The 19,945-nt window shown below is 45.9% G+C and overlaps 48 non-coding genes and 26 pseudogenes across 48 annotated transcripts; all 74 read left to right on the forward strand.

Moving 5' to 3' along the window:
- The first annotated feature begins 5,268 nt into the window (after window positions 1-5,268).
- Window positions 5,269-5,387, forward strand: LOC144414406 (5S ribosomal RNA). Its single transcript, XR_013470296.1, has one exon. It is a non-coding gene; the product is annotated as a 5S ribosomal RNA (ribosomal RNA).
- Window positions 5,388-5,468: 81 nt separating this feature from the next.
- On the forward strand, window positions 5,469-5,586 carry LOC144412279 (5S ribosomal RNA; annotated as a pseudogene).
- An 81-nt stretch (window positions 5,587-5,667) lies between these two features.
- Window positions 5,668-5,786, forward strand: LOC144415865 (5S ribosomal RNA). The gene has a single exon (XR_013471759.1). It is a non-coding gene; the product is annotated as a 5S ribosomal RNA (ribosomal RNA).
- Window positions 5,787-5,867: 81 nt separating this feature from the next.
- Window positions 5,868-5,986, forward strand: LOC144417683 (5S ribosomal RNA; annotated as a pseudogene).
- Window positions 5,987-6,067: 81 nt separating this feature from the next.
- LOC144415061 (5S ribosomal RNA) lies at window positions 6,068-6,186 on the forward strand. Its single transcript, XR_013470953.1, has one exon. It is a non-coding gene; the product is annotated as a 5S ribosomal RNA (ribosomal RNA).
- Window positions 6,187-6,271: 85 nt separating this feature from the next.
- Window positions 6,272-6,390, forward strand: LOC144415205 (5S ribosomal RNA). Its single transcript, XR_013471097.1, has one exon. It is a non-coding gene; the product is annotated as a 5S ribosomal RNA (ribosomal RNA).
- Window positions 6,391-6,471: 81 nt separating this feature from the next.
- LOC144418178 (5S ribosomal RNA) lies at window positions 6,472-6,590 on the forward strand (annotated as a pseudogene).
- An 81-nt stretch (window positions 6,591-6,671) lies between these two features.
- LOC144415559 (5S ribosomal RNA) lies at window positions 6,672-6,790 on the forward strand. The gene has a single exon (XR_013471451.1). It is a non-coding gene; the product is annotated as a 5S ribosomal RNA (ribosomal RNA).
- An 81-nt stretch (window positions 6,791-6,871) lies between these two features.
- LOC144412967 (5S ribosomal RNA) lies at window positions 6,872-6,980 on the forward strand (annotated as a pseudogene).
- An 81-nt stretch (window positions 6,981-7,061) lies between these two features.
- Window positions 7,062-7,179, forward strand: LOC144412219 (5S ribosomal RNA; annotated as a pseudogene).
- An 81-nt stretch (window positions 7,180-7,260) lies between these two features.
- Window positions 7,261-7,379, forward strand: LOC144416191 (5S ribosomal RNA). Its single transcript, XR_013472085.1, has one exon. It is a non-coding gene; the product is annotated as a 5S ribosomal RNA (ribosomal RNA).
- An 81-nt stretch (window positions 7,380-7,460) lies between these two features.
- On the forward strand, window positions 7,461-7,579 carry LOC144416302 (5S ribosomal RNA). The gene has a single exon (XR_013472195.1). It is a non-coding gene; the product is annotated as a 5S ribosomal RNA (ribosomal RNA).
- Window positions 7,580-7,660: 81 nt separating this feature from the next.
- On the forward strand, window positions 7,661-7,779 carry LOC144414888 (5S ribosomal RNA). The gene has a single exon (XR_013470779.1). It is a non-coding gene; the product is annotated as a 5S ribosomal RNA (ribosomal RNA).
- An 85-nt stretch (window positions 7,780-7,864) lies between these two features.
- On the forward strand, window positions 7,865-7,983 carry LOC144416362 (5S ribosomal RNA). Its single transcript, XR_013472255.1, has one exon. It is a non-coding gene; the product is annotated as a 5S ribosomal RNA (ribosomal RNA).
- An 81-nt stretch (window positions 7,984-8,064) lies between these two features.
- On the forward strand, window positions 8,065-8,183 carry LOC144416363 (5S ribosomal RNA). Its single transcript, XR_013472256.1, has one exon. It is a non-coding gene; the product is annotated as a 5S ribosomal RNA (ribosomal RNA).
- Window positions 8,184-8,264: 81 nt separating this feature from the next.
- On the forward strand, window positions 8,265-8,383 carry LOC144414471 (5S ribosomal RNA). Its single transcript, XR_013470361.1, has one exon. It is a non-coding gene; the product is annotated as a 5S ribosomal RNA (ribosomal RNA).
- An 81-nt stretch (window positions 8,384-8,464) lies between these two features.
- On the forward strand, window positions 8,465-8,583 carry LOC144418031 (5S ribosomal RNA; annotated as a pseudogene).
- Window positions 8,584-8,664: 81 nt separating this feature from the next.
- On the forward strand, window positions 8,665-8,783 carry LOC144415570 (5S ribosomal RNA). Its single transcript, XR_013471462.1, has one exon. It is a non-coding gene; the product is annotated as a 5S ribosomal RNA (ribosomal RNA).
- Window positions 8,784-8,864: 81 nt separating this feature from the next.
- On the forward strand, window positions 8,865-8,973 carry LOC144412968 (5S ribosomal RNA; annotated as a pseudogene).
- Window positions 8,974-9,054: 81 nt separating this feature from the next.
- Window positions 9,055-9,172, forward strand: LOC144412220 (5S ribosomal RNA; annotated as a pseudogene).
- An 81-nt stretch (window positions 9,173-9,253) lies between these two features.
- LOC144415507 (5S ribosomal RNA) lies at window positions 9,254-9,372 on the forward strand. The gene has a single exon (XR_013471398.1). It is a non-coding gene; the product is annotated as a 5S ribosomal RNA (ribosomal RNA).
- An 81-nt stretch (window positions 9,373-9,453) lies between these two features.
- Window positions 9,454-9,572, forward strand: LOC144416303 (5S ribosomal RNA). Its single transcript, XR_013472196.1, has one exon. It is a non-coding gene; the product is annotated as a 5S ribosomal RNA (ribosomal RNA).
- Window positions 9,573-9,653: 81 nt separating this feature from the next.
- Window positions 9,654-9,772, forward strand: LOC144414889 (5S ribosomal RNA). The gene has a single exon (XR_013470780.1). It is a non-coding gene; the product is annotated as a 5S ribosomal RNA (ribosomal RNA).
- An 85-nt stretch (window positions 9,773-9,857) lies between these two features.
- On the forward strand, window positions 9,858-9,976 carry LOC144416365 (5S ribosomal RNA). The gene has a single exon (XR_013472258.1). It is a non-coding gene; the product is annotated as a 5S ribosomal RNA (ribosomal RNA).
- An 81-nt stretch (window positions 9,977-10,057) lies between these two features.
- Window positions 10,058-10,176, forward strand: LOC144416470 (5S ribosomal RNA). Its single transcript, XR_013472363.1, has one exon. It is a non-coding gene; the product is annotated as a 5S ribosomal RNA (ribosomal RNA).
- Window positions 10,177-10,257: 81 nt separating this feature from the next.
- LOC144418189 (5S ribosomal RNA) lies at window positions 10,258-10,376 on the forward strand (annotated as a pseudogene).
- An 81-nt stretch (window positions 10,377-10,457) lies between these two features.
- Window positions 10,458-10,576, forward strand: LOC144416169 (5S ribosomal RNA). Its single transcript, XR_013472063.1, has one exon. It is a non-coding gene; the product is annotated as a 5S ribosomal RNA (ribosomal RNA).
- Window positions 10,577-10,657: 81 nt separating this feature from the next.
- LOC144416273 (5S ribosomal RNA) lies at window positions 10,658-10,776 on the forward strand. Its single transcript, XR_013472166.1, has one exon. It is a non-coding gene; the product is annotated as a 5S ribosomal RNA (ribosomal RNA).
- An 81-nt stretch (window positions 10,777-10,857) lies between these two features.
- LOC144412956 (5S ribosomal RNA) lies at window positions 10,858-10,966 on the forward strand (annotated as a pseudogene).
- An 85-nt stretch (window positions 10,967-11,051) lies between these two features.
- Window positions 11,052-11,170, forward strand: LOC144414493 (5S ribosomal RNA). The gene has a single exon (XR_013470383.1). It is a non-coding gene; the product is annotated as a 5S ribosomal RNA (ribosomal RNA).
- An 81-nt stretch (window positions 11,171-11,251) lies between these two features.
- On the forward strand, window positions 11,252-11,370 carry LOC144414391 (5S ribosomal RNA). The gene has a single exon (XR_013470281.1). It is a non-coding gene; the product is annotated as a 5S ribosomal RNA (ribosomal RNA).
- Window positions 11,371-11,451: 81 nt separating this feature from the next.
- Window positions 11,452-11,570, forward strand: LOC144418190 (5S ribosomal RNA; annotated as a pseudogene).
- An 85-nt stretch (window positions 11,571-11,655) lies between these two features.
- Window positions 11,656-11,774, forward strand: LOC144416366 (5S ribosomal RNA). Its single transcript, XR_013472259.1, has one exon. It is a non-coding gene; the product is annotated as a 5S ribosomal RNA (ribosomal RNA).
- An 81-nt stretch (window positions 11,775-11,855) lies between these two features.
- LOC144416471 (5S ribosomal RNA) lies at window positions 11,856-11,974 on the forward strand. The gene has a single exon (XR_013472364.1). It is a non-coding gene; the product is annotated as a 5S ribosomal RNA (ribosomal RNA).
- Window positions 11,975-12,055: 81 nt separating this feature from the next.
- LOC144418191 (5S ribosomal RNA) lies at window positions 12,056-12,174 on the forward strand (annotated as a pseudogene).
- Window positions 12,175-12,255: 81 nt separating this feature from the next.
- LOC144416170 (5S ribosomal RNA) lies at window positions 12,256-12,374 on the forward strand. The gene has a single exon (XR_013472064.1). It is a non-coding gene; the product is annotated as a 5S ribosomal RNA (ribosomal RNA).
- An 81-nt stretch (window positions 12,375-12,455) lies between these two features.
- On the forward strand, window positions 12,456-12,574 carry LOC144416275 (5S ribosomal RNA). Its single transcript, XR_013472168.1, has one exon. It is a non-coding gene; the product is annotated as a 5S ribosomal RNA (ribosomal RNA).
- An 81-nt stretch (window positions 12,575-12,655) lies between these two features.
- Window positions 12,656-12,764, forward strand: LOC144412846 (5S ribosomal RNA; annotated as a pseudogene).
- An 85-nt stretch (window positions 12,765-12,849) lies between these two features.
- LOC144414494 (5S ribosomal RNA) lies at window positions 12,850-12,968 on the forward strand. The gene has a single exon (XR_013470384.1). It is a non-coding gene; the product is annotated as a 5S ribosomal RNA (ribosomal RNA).
- Window positions 12,969-13,049: 81 nt separating this feature from the next.
- On the forward strand, window positions 13,050-13,168 carry LOC144414392 (5S ribosomal RNA). Its single transcript, XR_013470282.1, has one exon. It is a non-coding gene; the product is annotated as a 5S ribosomal RNA (ribosomal RNA).
- An 81-nt stretch (window positions 13,169-13,249) lies between these two features.
- LOC144418192 (5S ribosomal RNA) lies at window positions 13,250-13,368 on the forward strand (annotated as a pseudogene).
- An 81-nt stretch (window positions 13,369-13,449) lies between these two features.
- Window positions 13,450-13,568, forward strand: LOC144416171 (5S ribosomal RNA). The gene has a single exon (XR_013472065.1). It is a non-coding gene; the product is annotated as a 5S ribosomal RNA (ribosomal RNA).
- Window positions 13,569-13,649: 81 nt separating this feature from the next.
- LOC144417295 (5S ribosomal RNA) lies at window positions 13,650-13,768 on the forward strand. The gene has a single exon (XR_013473188.1). It is a non-coding gene; the product is annotated as a 5S ribosomal RNA (ribosomal RNA).
- Window positions 13,769-13,849: 81 nt separating this feature from the next.
- Window positions 13,850-13,958, forward strand: LOC144413023 (5S ribosomal RNA; annotated as a pseudogene).
- Window positions 13,959-14,043: 85 nt separating this feature from the next.
- LOC144415582 (5S ribosomal RNA) lies at window positions 14,044-14,162 on the forward strand. Its single transcript, XR_013471474.1, has one exon. It is a non-coding gene; the product is annotated as a 5S ribosomal RNA (ribosomal RNA).
- An 81-nt stretch (window positions 14,163-14,243) lies between these two features.
- On the forward strand, window positions 14,244-14,352 carry LOC144412969 (5S ribosomal RNA; annotated as a pseudogene).
- Window positions 14,353-14,433: 81 nt separating this feature from the next.
- Window positions 14,434-14,552, forward strand: LOC144418193 (5S ribosomal RNA; annotated as a pseudogene).
- Window positions 14,553-14,633: 81 nt separating this feature from the next.
- LOC144416172 (5S ribosomal RNA) lies at window positions 14,634-14,752 on the forward strand. The gene has a single exon (XR_013472066.1). It is a non-coding gene; the product is annotated as a 5S ribosomal RNA (ribosomal RNA).
- Window positions 14,753-14,833: 81 nt separating this feature from the next.
- Window positions 14,834-14,952, forward strand: LOC144416276 (5S ribosomal RNA). Its single transcript, XR_013472169.1, has one exon. It is a non-coding gene; the product is annotated as a 5S ribosomal RNA (ribosomal RNA).
- Window positions 14,953-15,033: 81 nt separating this feature from the next.
- Window positions 15,034-15,142, forward strand: LOC144412847 (5S ribosomal RNA; annotated as a pseudogene).
- An 85-nt stretch (window positions 15,143-15,227) lies between these two features.
- On the forward strand, window positions 15,228-15,346 carry LOC144415593 (5S ribosomal RNA). Its single transcript, XR_013471485.1, has one exon. It is a non-coding gene; the product is annotated as a 5S ribosomal RNA (ribosomal RNA).
- Window positions 15,347-15,427: 81 nt separating this feature from the next.
- Window positions 15,428-15,546, forward strand: LOC144414393 (5S ribosomal RNA). The gene has a single exon (XR_013470283.1). It is a non-coding gene; the product is annotated as a 5S ribosomal RNA (ribosomal RNA).
- Window positions 15,547-15,627: 81 nt separating this feature from the next.
- Window positions 15,628-15,746, forward strand: LOC144418194 (5S ribosomal RNA; annotated as a pseudogene).
- Window positions 15,747-15,827: 81 nt separating this feature from the next.
- LOC144417205 (5S ribosomal RNA) lies at window positions 15,828-15,946 on the forward strand. The gene has a single exon (XR_013473098.1). It is a non-coding gene; the product is annotated as a 5S ribosomal RNA (ribosomal RNA).
- Window positions 15,947-16,027: 81 nt separating this feature from the next.
- On the forward strand, window positions 16,028-16,146 carry LOC144416277 (5S ribosomal RNA). Its single transcript, XR_013472170.1, has one exon. It is a non-coding gene; the product is annotated as a 5S ribosomal RNA (ribosomal RNA).
- An 81-nt stretch (window positions 16,147-16,227) lies between these two features.
- Window positions 16,228-16,336, forward strand: LOC144412849 (5S ribosomal RNA; annotated as a pseudogene).
- Window positions 16,337-16,421: 85 nt separating this feature from the next.
- LOC144415604 (5S ribosomal RNA) lies at window positions 16,422-16,540 on the forward strand. The gene has a single exon (XR_013471496.1). It is a non-coding gene; the product is annotated as a 5S ribosomal RNA (ribosomal RNA).
- An 81-nt stretch (window positions 16,541-16,621) lies between these two features.
- On the forward strand, window positions 16,622-16,740 carry LOC144414677 (5S ribosomal RNA). The gene has a single exon (XR_013470567.1). It is a non-coding gene; the product is annotated as a 5S ribosomal RNA (ribosomal RNA).
- An 81-nt stretch (window positions 16,741-16,821) lies between these two features.
- On the forward strand, window positions 16,822-16,939 carry LOC144412282 (5S ribosomal RNA; annotated as a pseudogene).
- Window positions 16,940-17,020: 81 nt separating this feature from the next.
- Window positions 17,021-17,139, forward strand: LOC144417662 (5S ribosomal RNA; annotated as a pseudogene).
- An 81-nt stretch (window positions 17,140-17,220) lies between these two features.
- On the forward strand, window positions 17,221-17,339 carry LOC144417399 (5S ribosomal RNA). Its single transcript, XR_013473292.1, has one exon. It is a non-coding gene; the product is annotated as a 5S ribosomal RNA (ribosomal RNA).
- An 81-nt stretch (window positions 17,340-17,420) lies between these two features.
- Window positions 17,421-17,539, forward strand: LOC144416126 (5S ribosomal RNA). Its single transcript, XR_013472020.1, has one exon. It is a non-coding gene; the product is annotated as a 5S ribosomal RNA (ribosomal RNA).
- An 85-nt stretch (window positions 17,540-17,624) lies between these two features.
- On the forward strand, window positions 17,625-17,743 carry LOC144414830 (5S ribosomal RNA). The gene has a single exon (XR_013470720.1). It is a non-coding gene; the product is annotated as a 5S ribosomal RNA (ribosomal RNA).
- Window positions 17,744-17,828: 85 nt separating this feature from the next.
- On the forward strand, window positions 17,829-17,947 carry LOC144417259 (5S ribosomal RNA). The gene has a single exon (XR_013473151.1). It is a non-coding gene; the product is annotated as a 5S ribosomal RNA (ribosomal RNA).
- Window positions 17,948-18,028: 81 nt separating this feature from the next.
- LOC144415636 (5S ribosomal RNA) lies at window positions 18,029-18,147 on the forward strand. The gene has a single exon (XR_013471528.1). It is a non-coding gene; the product is annotated as a 5S ribosomal RNA (ribosomal RNA).
- Window positions 18,148-18,228: 81 nt separating this feature from the next.
- Window positions 18,229-18,347, forward strand: LOC144415615 (5S ribosomal RNA). The gene has a single exon (XR_013471507.1). It is a non-coding gene; the product is annotated as a 5S ribosomal RNA (ribosomal RNA).
- An 81-nt stretch (window positions 18,348-18,428) lies between these two features.
- Window positions 18,429-18,537, forward strand: LOC144412733 (5S ribosomal RNA; annotated as a pseudogene).
- Window positions 18,538-18,622: 85 nt separating this feature from the next.
- Window positions 18,623-18,741, forward strand: LOC144415626 (5S ribosomal RNA). The gene has a single exon (XR_013471518.1). It is a non-coding gene; the product is annotated as a 5S ribosomal RNA (ribosomal RNA).
- An 81-nt stretch (window positions 18,742-18,822) lies between these two features.
- LOC144415638 (5S ribosomal RNA) lies at window positions 18,823-18,941 on the forward strand. Its single transcript, XR_013471530.1, has one exon. It is a non-coding gene; the product is annotated as a 5S ribosomal RNA (ribosomal RNA).
- An 81-nt stretch (window positions 18,942-19,022) lies between these two features.
- LOC144412980 (5S ribosomal RNA) lies at window positions 19,023-19,131 on the forward strand (annotated as a pseudogene).
- An 85-nt stretch (window positions 19,132-19,216) lies between these two features.
- Window positions 19,217-19,335, forward strand: LOC144414501 (5S ribosomal RNA). The gene has a single exon (XR_013470391.1). It is a non-coding gene; the product is annotated as a 5S ribosomal RNA (ribosomal RNA).
- Window positions 19,336-19,416: 81 nt separating this feature from the next.
- Window positions 19,417-19,535, forward strand: LOC144416114 (5S ribosomal RNA). Its single transcript, XR_013472008.1, has one exon. It is a non-coding gene; the product is annotated as a 5S ribosomal RNA (ribosomal RNA).
- Window positions 19,536-19,616: 81 nt separating this feature from the next.
- On the forward strand, window positions 19,617-19,734 carry LOC144412850 (5S ribosomal RNA; annotated as a pseudogene).
- Window positions 19,735-19,815: 81 nt separating this feature from the next.
- On the forward strand, window positions 19,816-19,934 carry LOC144418285 (5S ribosomal RNA; annotated as a pseudogene).
- Window positions 19,935-19,945: the final 11 nt, after the last annotated feature.

Raw genomic sequence — 19,945 nt, forward strand, 5'->3', positions numbered from 1 at the left:
CCTATTTTGCCCAAACTTCCTATCCCTTTCGACCTCTTTATCCTCGACTCATTGCCATATCTCCCTCAACTTTTCTTTCCTTTATCCACTGGACTATCTGCCTCAAATTTCCCACCCTCGACCGACTTTCCGATCTCCATCAAGTTACTTCCCTTCGACCTACGACGCTATACCACTCAGCCCCTAACCTAACGGCGCTACAATCACGACTAGATCGTCAAAAAGAACTCAACCTTCTTGCAACCAACTTCCATGTGTTATACTGGTCGAGTATGCCAATGAGATGATTCAAACGTACGTCGACAAAACATGATTGACGGCATTCGTAAATGTAGGCTGGAATCTCAATTGGTAATCAATAACCATTTAATATTTGAGATTCCAGCCTACATATACGAATGCTGTCAATCATGTTTTGTCGACGTACGATTGAATCATCTCATTGGCATACACGACCAGTATAACCCATGGCAGTTGGTCGCAAGATAGTAAAGTTCAGTGTGGCGATCGGGTCGTGAATAAAGCGCCGTTAGATCAGGTATCGAATAGTATGGCACCGTAGGTCAAAGATAGGTAAGTTGTGGCAGATAAGGCAGTGGGTCCAAGGATAGGTAGATTGAGGGAGGTAGGACAGTAGGTCGAAAAGAGAGAGGTTGAGGGAGATAAAGCGGTAGTTCGAGGATGTGAAAGTTGGGGAGATAGAGCAGTGGGTTGAGGATAGGTAGGTGGCGTAGTGGGCCGAGGATAGGATGTTTGAGGGAGCTAGGGCAGTTGGTTGAGGATAGGAAAGTTGAAGGAGGTCGGGCAGTAGGTCGAGTATAGATAGGTAAGTAAGTAGATGGAGGTAGGGCAGTGGGTCGAGGACGGTTTTAAGTGTTCTTTCTTTAACGGAGTAATTTTGGCCCGCAAACGACAAAAGTTTGCCGACCTCTGGTTTAGACGTCAGAACCAGTGAAGTTAAACAGTCATCCCATCACAAATCCGCCACCCACTGCCCTTTCCTATTCTCGATCCTCTGCCCTGTCTCCCTCTCCCAACTGCTCCACCTCCCTCAACCCACCGCCCTATCTCCCTCAACCGTCCTATCCTCGATCCACTGTCCTATTTCCCATCCCCTTCAACCTTTTTATCCTCGACTCATTGCCATATCTCCTTCAACTTTTCTTTCCTTCATTCACTGCACTATCTGCCTCAAACTTTTCACCCTCGCTCCACTGTCGGACCTCCATCAACTTACTTACCTTCGACCCACGACGCTACACCACTCAGCCCCTAACCTAACGGCGCTACAATCACGACTAGGTCGTCAAAACGAACTCTACTATCTTGCGACCAACCTCCATGTGTTATACTGGTCGAGTATGCCAATGAGATGATTCAATCGTACGTCGACAAAACATGATTGACGGCATTCGTAAATGTAGGCTGGAATCTCAATTGGTAATCAATAAACATAATGAGTGGCTTAAAAATGTGCTACTAATTGAGCTACTGGTGGCATCGGGTTTGAGGTGACTGTTTTTAAAATTTCGAAAGGTCATTCGACATCGACATGCCTGAGTTCATTTTCAGAAACTCATTCAATGTCGCTTGTATTTCCGTTCAAGACAAAACACTGAGGAAATAATAAAATATTTGCACGCTTAGTCATTTTCAACGAATGTTCTGCCATATTCTGTTGTTCATACAAATTTCTTTTACGTGACTGAGAAGGCTGAAAAGTCAAAAACAGTCAAAAATATGAGTCGCTCAGTGAGTGTAATCCCTTCCAAACTATTTCAGAGCCATGAAATGTTTTGTCGTAGCTAGCGTTACCAACTGCCCTTTAATTCAGCGTATAGTCCCAAAATTGAGCTTATCTTATCTGCAACTTAATGAAGTTGCAAAGGACGCAGTTAGTACGTTATCTTTGGCATCGCATTTACTATAAAATGTTGAAGAAAAATACTACCAGAGCACTATTGCTTATTTCGGATCAGCATCATATTTGTCACGAGACTGACGACATGGCCAATTATTAAGGGCATAAAACGGCTTGTTAAAATTTAGAAAACCGTTATTCCCAACAAAAAAACCATCAGTAGCACAATTAGTAAAACATTTTTAAACTGCCAATTAAGGTTATTGTTTAATATTTGAGATTTCAGCCTACATATACGAATGCTGTCAATCATGTTTTGTCGAAGTACGATTGAATCATCTCATTGGCATACACGACCAGTATAACCCATGGAAGTTGGTCACAAGATAGTAAAGTTCAGTGTGGCGATCGGGTCGTGAAAAAAGCGCCGTTAGGTCAGGTACCGAATAGTATAGCACCGTAGGTCAAAGATAGGTAAGTTGTGGCAGATAAGGCAGTGGGTCCGAGGATAGGTAGGTTGAGGGAGATAGGACAGTAAGTCGAAAAGAGAGAGGTTGAGGGAGATAAAGCGGTGGTTCGAGAATTTGAAAGTTGGGGAGAAAGAGCAGAGGGTCGAGGATAGGAGAGTTGAGGGAGGTCGGGTAGTGTGTCATGGAGATAGGGCAGTGGGTCGAGGACAGTTTTAAGTGTTTAACGGAGTACTTTTGGCAAGCAAACGACAAAAGTTTGCCGACCTCGGGTTTGACTTCAGAGCCAGTGAAGTTACTGCCCTATCTCCCTCAACCGTCCAATCCTCGATCCACTGTCCTATTTTTCCCAAACTTCCTATCCCCTTCGACCCCTTTATCCTCGACTCATTGCCATATCTCTCTCAACTTTTCTTTCCTCTATCCACTGGACTATCTGCCTCAAATTTCCCACCCTCGACCCACTTTCCGATCTCCATCAAGTTACTTCCCTTCGACCTACGACGCTATACCACTCAGCCCCTAACCTAACGGCGCTACAATCACGACTAGATCGTCAAAAAGAACTCCACCATCTTGCAACCAACTTCCATGTGTTATACTGGTCGAGTATGCCAATGAGATGATTCAAACGTACGTCGACAAAACATGATTGACGGCATTCGTAAATGTAGGCTGGAATCTCAATTGGTAATCAATAACCATAATGAGTGGCTTAAAAAGGTTATTGTTCAATATTTAAGATTCCAGCCTACATATACGAATGCTGTCAATCATGTTTTGTCGACGTACGATTGAATCATCTCATTGGCATACACGACCAGTATAACCCATGGCAGTTGGTCGCAAGATTGTAAAGTTCAGTGTGGCGATCGGGTCGTGAATAAAGCGCCGTTAGATCAGGTATCGAATAGTATGGCACCGTAGGTCAAAGATAGGTAAGTTGTGGCAGATAGGGCAGTGGGTCCGAGGATAGGTAGGTTGAGGGAGATAGGACAGTAGGTTAAAAAGAGAGAGGTTGAGGGAGATAAAGCGGTGGTTCGAGGACGTGAAAGTTGGGGAGATAGGGAGGTGGCGTAGAGGGGCAAGGATAGGAAAGCTGAGGGAGGTCGGGCAGTAGGTCGAGTATAGATAGGTAAGTAAGTAGATGGAGGTGGGGCAGTGGGTCGAGGACAGTTTTAAGTGTCTTTAACGGAGTAATTTTGGCCCGCAAACGACAAAAGTTTGCCGACCTCTGGTTTAGACTTCAGAGCTAGTGACGTTAAACATTCATCCCATCACAAATCCGCCACCCACTGCCCTTTCCTATTCTCGATCCTCTGCCCTGTCGCCCTCGCCCAACTGCTCAAACTTCCTATCCTCGACCCACCGCCCTATCTCCCTCAACCGTCTTATCCTCGACCCACTGTCCTATTTCCCATCCCCTTCAACCTCGACTCATTGCCATATCTCCTTCAACTTTGCTTTCCTTCGTCCACTGCACTATTTGCCGCAAACTTCCCACCCTCGACCCACTGTCGGACCTCCATCAACACGACGCTACACCACTCAGCCCCTATCCTAACGGCGCTACAATCACGACTAGATCGTCAAAAAGAACTCTACTATCTTGCGACCAACCTCCATGTGTTATACTGGTCGAGTATGCCAATGAGATGATTCAATCGTACGTCGACAAAACGTGATTGACGGCATTCGTAAATGTAGGCTGGAATCTCAATTGGTAATCAATAACCATAATGAGTGGCTTAAAAATGTGCTACTAATTAAGCTACTGGTGGCATCGGGTTTGAGGTGACTGTTTTTAAAATTTCGAAAGGTCATTCGATATCGACATGCCTGAGTTCATTTTCAGAAACTCATTCAATGTCGCTTGTATTTCCGTTCAAGACAAAACACTGAGGAAATAATAAAATATTTGCACGCTTAGTCATTTTCAACGAATGTTCTGCCATATTCTGTTGTACATACAAATTTCTTTTTCGTGACTGAGGAGACTGAAAAGTCAAAAACAGTCAAAAATATAAGTCGCTCAGTGAGTGTAATCCCTTCCAAACTATTTTAGAGCCATGAAATGTTTTGTCGTAGCTAGCGTTGCCAACTTCCCTTTAATTCAGCGCATAGTCCCAAAATTGAGCTTATCTTATTTGCAACTTGATGAAGTTGAAAAGGACGCAGTTATTACGTAATCTTTGGCATCGCTTTTACTATTGAATGTTGAAGAAAAATACTTATACGGACCAGAACACTATTGCTTATTTCGGATCAGCATCATATTTGTCACGAGACTGACGACATGGCCAATTATTAAGGGCATAAAACGTCCTGTTAAAATTTAGAAATCTGTTATTCCCAACAAAAAACCATCAGTAGCCTAATTAGTAAAACATTTTTCAACTGCCAATTAAGGTTATTGTTTAATATTTGAGATTCCAGCCTACATATACGAATGCTGTCAATCATGTTTTGTCGACGTACGATTGAATCATCTCATTGGCATACACGACCAGTATAACCCATGGCAGTTGGTCGCAAGATAGTAAAGTTCAGTGTGGCGATCGGGTCGTGAATAAAGCGCCGTTAGATCAGGTATCGAATAGTATGGCACCGTAGGTCAAAGATAGGTAAGTTGTGGCAGATAAGGCGGTGGGTCCAAGGATAGGTAGGTTGGGGGAGATAGGACAGTAGGTCGAAAAGAGAGAGGTTGAGGGAGATAAAGCGGTAGTTCGAGGATGTGAAAGTTGGGGAGATAGAGCAGTGGGTTGAGGATAGGTAGGTGGCGTAGTGGGCCGAGGATAGGATGTTTGAGGGAGCTAGGGCAGTTGGTTGAGGATAGGAAAGTTGAAGGAGGTCGGGAAGTAGGTCGAGTATAGATAGGTAAGTAAGTAGATGAGGTAGGGCAGTGGGTCGAGGACGGTTTTAAGTGTTCTTTCTTTAATGGCCTACAACCATACCACGTTGAATACACCCGATCTCGTTCGATCTCGGAAGTTAAGCAATGTCGGGCTCGGTTAGTACTTGCATGGGTGACCGGCTGGGAATACCGAGTGTCGTAGGCTTTTCGTCGCCGTTTCATTCGATTTTGCTCTGTTTTCTAACAATTGCGAAATACAAATAGCCGAATAGACTACTACTTTATCGCCTACAACCATACCACGTTGAATGCACCCGATCTCGTCGATCTCGAAAGTTAAGCAATGTCGGGTTCGGTTAGTACTTGCATGGGTGACCGGCTGGGAATACCGAGTGTCGTGAGCTTTTCGTCGTCGTTTCATTCGATTTTGCTGTGTTTTCTAACAACTGCGAAATACAAATAGCCGAATAGACTACTACTTTATCGCCTACAACCATACCACGTTGAATGCACCCGATCTTGTTTGATCTCGGAAGTTAAGCAATGTCGGGCTTGGTTAGTACTTGCATGGGTGACCGGCTGGGAATACCGAGTGTCGTAGGCTTTTCGTCGCATTTTCATTCGATTTTGCTCTGTTTTCTAACAACTGCGAAATACAAATAGCCGAATATACTACTACTTTATCGCCTACAACCATACCACGGTGAATGCACCCGATCTCGTTCGATCTCGGAAGTTAAGCAATGTCGTGCTCGATTAGTACTTGCATGGGTGACCGGCTGGGAATACCGAGTGTCGTAGGCTTTTCGTCGCCGTTTCAATCGATTTTGCTCTGTTTTCTAACAACTGCAAAATACAAATAGCCGAATAGACTACTACTTTATTGCCTACAACCATACCACGTTGAATGCACCCGATCTCGTTCGATCTCGGAAGTTAAGCAATGTCGGGCTCGGTTAGTACTTGCATGGGTGGCCGGCTGGGAATACCGAGTGTCGTAGGCTTTTTTTTCGTCGCCGTTCCATTCGTTTTTTCTCTGTTTTCTAACAACTGCAAAATACAAATAGCAGAACAGACTACTACTTTATCGACTACAACCATACCACGTTGAATGCACCCGATCTCGTTCGATCTCGGAAGTTAAGCAATGTCGGGCTCGGTTAGTACTTGCATGGGTGACCGGCTGGGAATACCGAGTGTCGTAGGCTTTTCGTCGCCGTTTCATTCAATTTTGCTCTGTTTTCCAACAACTGCGAAATACAAATAGCCGAATAGACTACTACTTTATCGCCTACAATCATACCACGTTGAATGCACCCGATCTCGTTCGAACTCGGAAGTTAAGCAATGTCGGGCTCGGTTAGAACTTGCATGGGTGAACGGCTGGGAATACCGAGTGTCGTAGGCTTTTCGTCGCCGTTTCATTCGATTTTGCTCTGTTTTCCAACAACTGCGAAATACAAATAGCCGAATAGACTACTACTTTATCGCCTACAACCATACCACGTTGAATGCACCCGATCTCGTTCGATCTCGGAAGTTAAGCAATGTCGGGCTCGGTTAGTACTTGCATGGGTGACCGGCTGGGAATACCGAGTGTCGTAGGCTTTTCGTCGCCGTTTCATTCGATTTTGCTCTGTTTTCCAACAACTGCGAAATACAAATAGCCGAATAGACTACTACTTTATCGCCTACAACCATTCCACGTTGAATGCACCCAATCTCGGAAGTTAAGCAATGTCGGGCTCGGTTAGTACTTGCATGGGTGACCGGCTGGGAATACCGAGTGTCGTAGGCTTTTCGTCGCCGTTTCATTCGATTTTGCTCTGTTTTCTAACAATTGCGAAATACAAATAGCCGAATAGACTACTACTTTATCGCCTACAACCATACCACGTTGAATGCACCAGATCTCGTCGATCTCGGAAGTTAAGCAATGTCGGGTTCGGTTAGTACTTGCATGGGTGACCGGCTGGGAATACCGAGTGTCGTAAGCTTTTCGTCGTCGTTTCATTCGATTTTGCCGTGTTTTCTAACAACTGCGAAATACAAATAGCCGAATAGACTACTACTTTTTCGTCTACAACCATACCACGTTGAATGCACCCGATCTTGTTCGATCTCGGAAGTTAAGCAATGTCGGGCTTGGTTAGTACTTGCATGGGTGACCGGCTGGGAATACCGAGTGTCGTAGGCTTTTCGTCGCCGTTTCATTCGATTTTGCTCTGTTCTCTAACAACTGCGAAATACAAATAGCCGAATAGACTACTACTTTATTGCCTACAACCATACCACGTTGAATGCACTCGATCTCGTTCGATCTCGGAAGTTAAGCAATGTCGGGCTCGGTTAGTACTTGCATGGGTGACCGGCTGGGAATACTGAGTGTCGTAGGCTTTTCGTCGCCGTTTCATTCGAGTTTGCTCTGTTTTCTAACAACTGCGAAATACAAATAGCCGAATAGACTACTACTTTATTGCCTACAACCATACCATGTTGAATGCACCCGATCTCGTTCGATCTCGGAAGTTAAGCAATGTCGGGCTCGGTTAGTACTTGCATGGGTGACCGGCTGGGAATACCGAGTGTCGTAGGCTTTTTTTTCGTCGCCGTTCCATTCGTTTTTTCTCTGTTTTCTAACAACTGCAAAATATAAATAGCAGAACAGACTACTACTTTATCGACTACAACCATACCACGTTGAATCCACCCGATCTCGTTCGATCTCGGAAGTTAAGCAATGTCGGGCTCGGTTAGTACTTGCATGGGTGACCGGCTGGGAATACCGAGTGTCGTAGGCTTTATGTCGCCGCTTCATTCGATTTTGCTCTGTTTTCCAACAACTGCAAAATATAAATAGCAGAATAGACTACTACTTTATCGACTACAACCATACCACGTTGAATCCACCCGATCTCGTTCGATCTCGGAAGTTAAGCAATGTCGGGCTCGGTTAGTACTTGCATGGGTGACCGGCTGGGAATACCGAGTGTCGTAGGCTTTTCGTCGCCGCTTCATTCGATTTTGCTCTGTTTTCCAACAACTGCGAAATACAAATAGCCGAATAGACTACTACTTTATCGCCTACAACCATACCACGTTGAATGCACCCGATCTCGTTTGATCTCGGAAGTTAAGCAATGTCGGGCTCGGTTAGTACTTGCATGGGTGACCGGCTGGGAATACCGAGTGTCGTAGGCTTTTCGTCGCCGTTTCATTCAATTTTGCTCTGTTTTCCAACAACTGCGAAATACAAATAGCCGAATAGACTACTACTTTATCGCCTACAATCATACCACGTTGAATGCACCCGATCTCGTTCGAACTCGGAAGTTAAGCAATGTCGGGATCGGTTAGTACTTGCATGGGTGAACGGCTGGGAATACCGAGTGTCGTAGGCTTTTCGTCGCCGTTTCATTCGATTTTGCTCTGTTTTCCAACAACTGCGAAATACAAATAGCCGAATAGACTACTACTTTATCGCCTACAACCATACCACGTTGAATGCACCCGATCTCGTTCGATCTCGGAAGTTAAGCAATGTCGGGCTCGGTTAGTACTTGCATGGGTGACCGGCTGGGAATACCGAGTGTCGTAGGCTTTTCGTCGCCGTTTCATTCGATTTTGCTCTGTTTTCCAACAACTGCGAAATACAAATAGCCGAATAGACTACTACTTTATCGCCTACAACCATTCCACGTTGAATGCACCCAATCTCGGAAGTTAAGCAATGTCGGGCTCGGTTAGTACTTGCATGGGTGACCGGCTGGGAATACCGAGTGTCGTAGGCTTTTCGTCGCCGTTTCATTCGATTTTGCTCTGTTTTCTAACAACTGCGAAATACAAATAGCCGAATAGACTACTACTTTATCGCCTACAACCATACCACGTTGAATGCACCAGATCTCGTCGATCTCGGAAGTTAAGCAATGTCGGGTTCGGTTAGTACTTGCATGGGTGACCGGCTGGGAATACCGAGTGTCGTAAGCTTTTCGTCGTCGTTTCATTCGATTTTGCCGTGTTTTCTAACAACTGCGAAATACAAATAGCCGAATAGACTACTACTTTATCGCCTACAACCATACCACGTTGAATGCACCCGATCTTGTTCGATCTCGGAAGTTAAGCAATGTCGGGCTTGGTTAGTACTTGCATGGGTGACCGGCTGGGAATACCGAGTGTCGTAGGCTTTTCGTCGCCGTTTCATTCGATTTTGCTCTGTTCTCTAACAACTGCGAAATACAAATAGCCGAATAGACTACTACTTTATTGCCTACAACCATACCACGTTGAATGCACTCGATCTCGTTCGATCTCGGAAGTTAAGCAATGTCGGGCTCGGTTAGTACTTGCATGGGTGACCGGCTGGGAATACTGAGTGTCGTAGGCTTTTCGTCGCCGTTTCATTCGAGTTTGCTCTGTTTTCTAACAACTGCGAAATACAAATAGCCGAATAGACTACTACTTTATTGCCTACAACCATACCATGTTGAATGCACCCGATCTCGTTCGATCTCGGAAGTTAAGCAATGTCGGGCTCGGTTAGTACTTGCATGGGTGACCGGCTGGGAATACCGAGTGTCGTAGGCTTTTTTTTCGTCGCCGTTCCATTCGTTTTTTCTCTGTTTTCTAACAACTGCAAAATATAAATAGCAGAACAGACTACTACTTTATCGACTACAACCATACCACGTTGAATCCACCCGATCTCGTTCGATCTCGGAAGTTAAGCAATGTCGGGCTCGGTTAGTACTTGCATGGGTGACCGGCTGGGAATACCGAGTGTCGTAGGCTTTATGTCGCCGCTTCATTCGATTTTGCTCTGTTTTCCAACAACTGCGAAATACAAATAGCCGAATAGACTACTACTTTATCGCCTACAACCATACCACGTTGAATGCACCCAATCTCGTTCGATCTCGGAAGTTAAGCAATGTCGGGCTCGGTTAGTACTTGCATGGGTGACCGGCTGGGAATACCGAGTGTCGTAGGCTTTTCGTCGCCGTTTCATTCGATTTTGCTCTGTTTTCCAACAACTGCGAAATACAAATAACCGAATAGACTACTACTTTATCGCCTACAACCATACCACGTTGAATGCACCCGTTATCGTTCGATCTCGGAAGTTAAGCAATGTCGGGCTCGGTTAGTACTTGCTTGGGTGACCGGCTGGGAATACCGAGTGTCGTAGGCTTTTCGTCGCCGTTTCATTCGATTTTGCTCTGTTTTCCAACAACTGCGAAATACAAATAGCCGAATAGACTACTCCTTTATCGCCTACAACCATACCACGTTGAATGCACCCGATCTCGTTCGATCTCGGAAGTTAAGCAATGTCGAGCTCGGTTAGTACTTGCATGGGTGACCGGCTGGGAATACCGAGTGTCGTAGGCTTTTCGTCGCCGTTTCATTCGATTTTGCTCTGTTTTCCAACAACTGCGAAATACAAATAGCCGAATAGACTACTGTTTTATCGCCTACAACCATACCACGTTGAATGCACCCGATCTCGTTCGATCTCGGAAGTTAAGCAATGTCGGGCTCGGTTAGTACTTGCATGAGTGACCGGCTGGGAATACCGAGTGTCGTAGGCTTTTTGTCGCCGTTTCATTCGATTTTGCTCTGTTTTCCAACAACTGCGATATACAAATAGCCGAATAGACTACTACTTTATTGCCTACAACCATACCACGTTGAATGCACCCGATCTCGTAAGTTAAGCAATGTCGGGCTCGGTTAGTACCTGCATGGGTGACCGGCTGGGAATACCGAGTGTCGTAGGTTTTTTTTTCGTCGCCGTTCCATTCGTTTTTGCTCTGTTTTCCAACAACTGCGAAATACAAATAGCCGAATGGACTACTACTTTTTCGCCTACAACCATACCACGTTGAATGCACCCGATCTCGTTCGATCTCGGAAGTTAAGCAATGTCGGGCTCGGTTAGTACTTGCATGGGTGACCGGTTGGGAATACCGAGTGTCGTAGGCTTTTCGTCGCCGTTTCATTCGATTTTGCTCTGTTTTCCAACAACTGCGAAATACAAATAGCCGAATAGACTACTACTTTATCGCCTACAACCATACCACGTTGGATGCACCCGATCTCGTTCGATCTCGGAAGTTAAGCAATGTCGGGCTCGGTTAGTACTTGCATGGGTGACCGGCTGGGAATACCGAGTGTCGTAGGCTTTTCGTCGCCATTTCATTCGATTTTGCTCTGTTTTCCAACAACTGCGAAATACAAATAACCGAATAGACTACTACTTTATCGCCTACAACCATACCACGTTGAATGCACCCGTTATCGTTCGATCTCGGAAGTTAAGCAATGTCGGGCTCGGTTAGTACTTGCTTGGGTGACCGGCTGGGAATACCGAGTGTCGTAGGCTTTTTTTTCGTCGCCGTTCCATTCGTTTTTTCTCTGTTTTCTAACAACTGCAAAATATAAATAGCAGAACAGACTACTACTTTATCGACTACAACCATACCACGTTGAATCCACCCGATCTCGTTCGATCTCGGAAGTTAAGCAATGTCGGGCTCGGTTAGTACTTGCATGGGTGACCGGCTGGGAATACCGAGTGTCGTAGGCTTTATGTCGCCGCTTCATTCGATTTTGCTCTGTTTTCCAACAACTGCGAAATACAAATAGCCGAATAGACTACTACTTTATCGCCTACAACCATACCACGTTGAATGCACCCAATCTCGTTCGATCTCGGAAGTTAAGCAATGTCGGGCTCGGTTAGTACTTGCATGGGTGACCGGCTGGGAATACCGAGTGTCGTAGGCTTTTCGTCGCCGTTTCATTCGATTTTGCTCTGTTTTCCAACAACTGCGAAATACAAATAACCGAATAGACTACTACTTTATCGCCTACAACCATACCACGTTGAATGCACCCGTTATCGTTCGATCTCGGAAGTTAAGCAATGTCGGGCTCGGTTAGTACTTGCTTGGGTGACCGGCTGGGAATACCGAGTGTCGTAGGCTTTTCGTCGCCGTTTCATTCGATTTTGCTCTGTTTTCCAACAACTGCGAAATACAAATAGCCGAATAGACTACTCCTTTATCGCCTACAACCATACCACGTTGAATGCACCCGATCTCGTTCGATCTCGGAAGTTAAGCAATGTCGAGCTCGGTTAGTACTTGCATGGGTGACCGGCTGGGAATACCGAGTGTCGTAGGCTTTTCGTCGCCGTTTCATTCGATTTTGCTCTGTTTTCCAACAACTGCGAAATACAAATAGCCGAATAGACTACTGTTTTATCGCCTACAACCATACCACGTTGAATGCACCCGATCTCGTTCGATCTCGGAAGTTAAGCAATGTCGGGCTCGGTTAGTACTTGCATGAGTGACCGGCTGGGAATACCGAGTGTCGTAGGCTTTTTGTCGCCGTTTCATTCGATTTTGCTCTGTTTTCCAACAACTGCGATATACAAATAGCCGAATAGACTACTACTTTATTGCCTACAACCATACCACGTTGAATGCACCCGATCTCGTAAGTTAAGCAATGTCGGGCTCGGTTAGTACCTGCATGGGTGACCGGCTGGGAATACCGAGTGTCGTAGGCTTTTTTTTCGTCGCCGTTCCATTCGTTTTTGCTCTGTTTTCCAACAACTGCGAAATACAAATAGCCGAATGGACTACTACTTTTTCGCCTACAACCATACCACGTTGAATGCACCCGATCTCGTTCGATCTCGGAAGTTAAGCAATGTCGGGCTCGGTTAGTACTTGCATGGGTGACCGGTTGGGAATACCGAGTGTCGTAGGCTTTTCGTCGCCGTTTCATTCGATTTTGCTCTGTTTTCCAACAACTGCGAAATACAAATAGCCGAATAGACTACTACTTTATCGCCTACAACCATACCACGTTGGATGCACCCGATCTCGTTCGATCTCGGAAGTTAAGCAATGTCGGGCTCGGTTAGTACTTGCATGGGTGACCGGCTGGGAATACCGAGTGTCGTAGGCTTTTCGTCGCCGTTTCATTCGATTTTGCTCTGTTTTCCAACAACTGCGAAATACAAATAACCGAATAGACTACTACTTTATCGCCTACAACCATACCACGTTGAATGCACCCGTTATCGTTCGATCTCGGAAGTTAAGCAATGTCGGGCTCGGTTAGTACTTGCTTGGGTGACCGGCTGGGAATACCGAGTGTCGTAGGCTTTTCGTCGCCGTTTCATTCGATTTTGCTCTGTTTTCCAACAACTGCGAAATACAAATAGCCGAATAGACTACTCCTTTATCGCCTACAACCATACCACGTTGAATGCACCCGATCTCGTTCGATCTCGGAAGTTAAGCAATGTCGAGCTCGGTTAGTACTTGCATGGGTGACCGGCTGGGAATACCGAGTGTCGTAGGCTTTTCGTCGCCGTTTCATTCGATTTTGCTCTGTTTTCCAACAACTGCGAAATACAAATAGCCGAATAGACTACTGTTTTATCGCCTACAACCATACCACGTTGAATGCACCCGATCTCGTTCGATCTCGGAAGTTAAGCAATGTCGGGCTCGGTTAGTACTTGCATGAGTGACCGGCTGGGAATACCGAGGGTCGTAGGCTTTTTGTCGCCGTTTCATTCGATTTTGCTCTGTTTTCCAACAACTGCGATATACAAATAGCCGAATAGACTACTACTTTATTGCCTAGAACCATACCACGTTGAATGCACCCGATCTCGTAAGTTAAGCAATGTCGGGCTCGGTTAGTACCTGCATGGGTGACCGGCTGGGAATACCGAGTGTCGTAGGCTTTTTTTTCGTCGCCGTTCCATTCGTTTTTGCTCTGTTTTCCAACAACTGCGAAATACAAATAGCCGAATGGACTACTACTTTTTCGCCTACAACCATACCACGTTGAATGCACCCGATCTCGTTCGATCTCGGAAGTTAAGCAATGTCGGGCTCGGTTAGTACTTGCATGGGTGACCGGCTGGGAATACCGAGTGTCGTAGGCTTTTCGTCGCCGTTTCATTCGATTTTGCTCTGTTTTCCAACAACTGCGAAATACAAATAGCCGAATAGACTACTACTTTATCGCCTACAACCATTCCACGTTGAATGCACCCAATCTCGGAAGTTAAGCAATGTCGGGCTCGGTTAGTACTTGCATGGGTGACCGGCTGGGAATACCGAGTGTCGTAGGCTTTTCGTCGCCGTTTCATTCGATTTTGCTCTGTTTTCCAACAACTGCGAAATACAAATAACCGAATAGACTACTACTTTATCGCCTACAACCATACCACGTTGAATGCACCCGTTATCGTTCGATCTCGGAAGTTAAGCAATGTCGGGCTCGGTTAGTACTTGCTTGGGTGACCGGCTGGGAATACCGAGTGTCGTAGGCTTTTCGTCGCCGTTTCATTCGATTTTGCTCTGTTTTCCAACAACTGCGAAACACAAATAGCCGAATAGACTACTCCTTTATCGCCTACAACCATACCACGTTGAATGCACCCGATCTCGTTCGATCTCGGAAGTTAAGCAATGTCGAGCTCGGTTAGTACTTGCATGGGTGACCGGCTGGGAATACCGAGTGTCGTAGGCTTTTCGTCGCCGTTTCATTCGATTTTGCTCTGTTTTCCAACAACTGCGAAATACAAATAGCCGAATAGACTACTGTTTTATCGCCTACAACCATACCACGTTGAATGCACCCGATCTCGTTCGATCTCGGAAGTTAAGCAATGTCGGGCTCGGTTAGTACTTGCATGAGTGACCGGCTGGGAATACCGAGTGTCGTAGGCTTTTTGTCGCCGTTTCATTCGATTTTGCTCTGTTTTCCAACAACTGCGATATACAAATAGCCGAATAGACTACTACTTTATTGCCTACAACCATACCACGTTGAATGCACCCGATCTCGTAAGTTAAGCAATGTCGGGCTCGGTTAGTACCTGCATGGGTGACCGGCTGGGAATACCGAGTGTCGTAGGCTTTTTTTTCGTCGCCGTTCCATTCGTTTTTGCTCTGTTTTCCAACAACTGCGAAATACAAATAGCCGAATGGACTACTACTTTTTCGCCTACAACCATACCACGTTGAATGCACCCGATCTCGTTCGATCTCGGAAGTTAAGCAATGTCGGGCTCGGTTAGTACTTGCATGGGTGACCGGCTGGGAATACCGAGTGTCGTAGGCTTTTCGTCGCCGTTTCATTCGATTTTGCTCTGTTTTCCAACAACTGCGAAATACAAATAGCCGAATAGACTACTACTTTATCGCCTACAACCATACCACGTTGGATGCACCCGATCTCGTTCGATCTCGGAAGTTAAGCAATGTCGGGCTCGGTTAGTACTTGCATGGGTGACCGGCTGGGAATACCGAGTGTCGTAGGCTTTTCGTCGCCGTTTCATTCGATTTTGCTCTGTTTTCCAACAACTGCGAAATACAAATAACCGAATAGACTACTACTTTATCGCCTACAACCATACCACGTTGAATGCACCCGTTATCGTTCGATCTCGGAAGTTAAGCAATGTCGGGCTCGGTTAGTACTTGCTTGGGTGACCGGCTGGGAATACCGAGTGTCGTAGGCTTTTCGTCGCCGTTTCATTCGATTTTGCTCTGTTTTCCAACAACTGCGAAATACAAATAGCCGAATAGACTACTCCTTTATCGCCTACAACCATACCACGTTGAATGCACCCGATCTCGTTCGATCTCGGGAGTTAAGCAATGTCGAGCTCGGTTAGTACTTGCATGGGTGACCGGCTGGGAATACCGAGTGTCGTAGGCTTTTCGTCGCCGTTTCATTCGATTTTGCTCTGTTTTCCAACAAATGCGAAATACAAATAGCCGAATAGACTACTGTTTTATCGCCTACAACCATACCACGTTGAATGCACCCGATCTCGTTCGATCTCGGAAGTTAAGCAATGTCGGGCTCGGTTAGTACTTGCATGAGTGACCGGCTGGGAATACCGAGTGTCGTAGGCTTTTTGTCGCCGTTTCATTCGATTTTGCTCTGTTTTCCAACAACTGCGATATACAAATAGCCGAATAGACTACTACTTTATTGCCTACAACCATACCACGTTGAATGCACCCGATCTCGTAAGTTAAGCAATGTCGGGCTCGGTTAGTACCTGCATGGGTGACCGGCTGGGAATACCGAGTGTCGTAGGCTTTTTTTTCGTCGCCGTTCCATTCGTTTTTGCTCTGTTTTCCAACAACTGCGAAATACAAATAGCCGAATGGACTACTATTTTTTCGCCTACAACCATACCACGTTGAATGCACCCGATCTCGTTCGATCTCGGAAGTTAAGCAATGTCGGGCTCGGTTAGTACTTGCATGGGTGACCGGCTGGGAATACCGAGTGTCGTAGGCTTTTCGTCGCCGTTTCATTCGATTTTGCTCTGTTTTCCAACAACTGCGAAATACAAATAGCCGAATAGACTACTACTTTATCGCCTACAACCATACCACGTTGGATGCACCCGATCTCGTTCGATCTCGGAAGTTAAGCAATGTCGGGCTCGGTTAGTACTTGCTTGGGTGACCGGCTGGGAATACCGAGTGTCGTAGGCTTTTCGTCGCCGTTTCATTCGATTTTGCTCTGTTTTCTAACAATTGCAAAATACAAATAGCCGAATAGACTACTACTTTATCGCCTACAACCATACCACGTTGAATGCACCCGATCTCGTCGATCTCGGAAGTTAAGAAATGTCGGGTTCGGTTAGTACTTGCGTGGGTGACCGGCTGGGAATACCGAGTGTCGTAAGCTTTTCGTCGTCGTTTCATTCGATTTTGCTGTATTTTCTAACAACTGCGAAATACAAATAGCCGAATAGACTACTACTTTATCGCCTACAACCATACCACGTTGAATGCACCCTATCTTGTTCGATCTCGGAAGTTAAGCAATGTCGGGCTTGGTTAGTACTTGCATGGGTGACCGGCTGGGAATACCGAGTGTCGTAGGCTTTTTGTCGTCGTTTCATTCGATTTTGCTCTGTTTTCTAACAACTGCGAAATACAAATAGCCGAATAGACTACTACTTTATCGCCTACAACCATACCACGGTGAATGCACCCGATCTCGTTCGATCTCGGAAGTTGAGCAATGTCGGGCTCGGTTAGTACTTGCATGGGTGACCGGCTGGGAATACCGAGTGTCGTAGGCTTTTCGTCGCCGTTTCATCCGATTTTGCTCTGTTTTCTAACAACTGCGAAATACAAATAGCCGAATAGACTACTACTTTATTGCCTACAACCATACCACGTTGAATGCACCCGATCTCGTTCGATCTCTGAAGTTAAGCAATGTCGGGCTCGGTTAGTACTTGCATGGGTGACCGGCTGGGAATACCGAGTGTCGTAGGCTTTTTTTTCGTCGCCGTTCCATTCGTTTTTTCTCTGTTTTCTAACAACTGCAAAATACAAATAGCAGAACAGACTACTACTTTATCGACTACAACCATACCACGTTGAATGCACCCGATCTCGTTCGATCTCGGAAGTTAAGCAATGTTGGGCTCGGTTAGTACTTGCATGGGTGACCGGCTGGGAATACCGAGTGTCGTAGGCTTTTCTTTCGTCGCCGTTCCATTCGTTTTTTCTCTGTTTTTTAACAACTGCAAAATACAAATAGCAGAACAGACTACTACTTTATCGACTACAACCATACCACGTTGAATGCACCCGATCTCGTTCGATCTCGGAAGTTGAGCAATGTCGGGCTCGGTTAGTACTTGCATGGGTGACCGGCTGGGAATACCGAGTGTCGTAGGCTTTTCGTCGCCGCTTCAATCGATTTTGCTCTGTTTTCCAACAACTGCGAAATACAAATAGCCGAATAGACTACTACTTTATCGCCTACAACCATACCACGGTGAATGCACCCGATCTCGTTCGATCTCGGAAGTTAAGCAATGTCGGGCTCGGTTAGTACTTGCATGGGTGACCGGCTGGGAATACCGAGTGTCGTAGGCTTTTCCACGCCGTTTCATTCGATTTTGCTCTGTTTTCCAACAACTGCGAAATACAAATAGCCGAATAGACTACTGCTTTATCGCCTACAACCATACCACGTTGAATGCACCCGATCTCGTTCGATCTCGGAAGTTAAGCAATGTCGGGCTCGGTTAGTACTTGCATGGGTGACCGGCTGGGAATACCGAGTGTCGTAGGCTTTTCGTCGCCGTTTCATTCGATTTTGCTCTGTTTTCCAACAACTACGATATACAAATAGCCGAATAGACTACTACTTTATCGCCTACAACCATACCACGTTGAATGCACCCGATCTCGTAAGTTAAGCAATGTCGGGCTCGGTTAGTACTTGCATGGGTGACCGGCTGGGAATACCGAGTGTCGTAGGCTTTTTTTTCGTCGCCGTTCCATTCGTTTTTGCTCTGTTTTCCAACAACTGCGAAATACAAATAGCCGAATAGACTACTACTTTATCGCCTACAACCATACCACGTTGAATGCACCCGATCTCGTTCGATCTCGGAAGTTAAGCAATGTCGGGCTCGGTTAGTACTTGCATGGGTGACCGGCTGGGAATACCGAGTGTCGTAGGCTTTTCGTCGCCGTTTCATTCGATTTTGCTCTGTTTTCCAACAACTGCGAAATACAAATAGCCGAATAGACTACTGCTTTATCGCCTACAACCATACCACGTTGAATGCACCCGATCTCGTTCGATCTCGGAAGTTAAGCAATGTCGGGCTCGGTTAGTACTTGCATGGGTGACCGGCTGGGAATACCGAGTGTCGTAGGCTTTTTGTCGCCGTTTCATTCGATTTTGCTCTGTTTTCCAACAACTACGATATACAAATAGCCGAATAGACTACTACTTTATCGCCTACAACCATACCACGTTGAATGCACCCGATCTCGTAAGTTAAGCAATGTCGGGCTCGGTTAGTACTTGCATGGGTGACCGGCTGGGAATACCGAGTGTCGTATGCTTTTTTTTCGTCGCCGTTCCATTCGTTTTTGCTCTGTTTTCCAACAACTGCGAAATACAAATAGCCGAATAGACTACTACTTTATCGCCTACAACCATACCACGTTGAATGCACCCGATCTCGTTCGATCTCGGAAGTTAAGCAATGTCGGGCTCGGTTAGTACTTTCATGGGTGACCGGCTGGGAATACCGAGTGTCGTAGGCTTTTCGTCGCCCTTTCATTCGATTTTGCTCTGTTTTCCAACAACTGCGAAATACAAATAGCCGAATAGACTACTACTTTATCGCCTACAACCATACCACGTTGAATGCACCCGATCTCGTTCGATCTCGGAAGTTAAGCAATGTCGGGCTCGGTTAGTACTTGCTTGGGTGACCGGCTGGGAATACCGAGTGCCGTAGGCTTTTCGTCGCCGTTTCATTCGATTTTGCTCTGTTTTCTAACAATTGCGAAATACAAATAGCCGAATAGACTACTACTTTATCGCCTACAACCATACCACCTTGAATGCACCCGATCTCGTCGATCTCGGAAGTTAAGCATAGTCGGGTTCGGTTAGTACTTGCATGGGTGACCGGCTGGGAATACGGAGTGTCGTAAGCTTTTCGTCGTCGTTTCATTCGATTTTGCTGTGTTTTCTAACAACTGCGAAATACAAATAGCCGAATAGACTACTACTTTATCGCCTACAACCATACCACGTTGAATGCACCCCATCTTGTTCGATCTCGGAAGTTAAGCAATGTCGGGCTTGGTTAGTACTTGCATGGGTGATCGGCTGGGAATACCGAGTGTCGTAGGCTTTTTGTCGCCG

The sequence above is a fragment of the Styela clava genome, chromosome 15 (genome assembly GCF_964204865.1).
Source record: "Styela clava chromosome 15, kaStyClav1.hap1.2, whole genome shotgun sequence".
Classification (NCBI taxonomy): Eukaryota; Metazoa; Chordata; class Ascidiacea; order Stolidobranchia; family Styelidae; genus Styela; species Styela clava.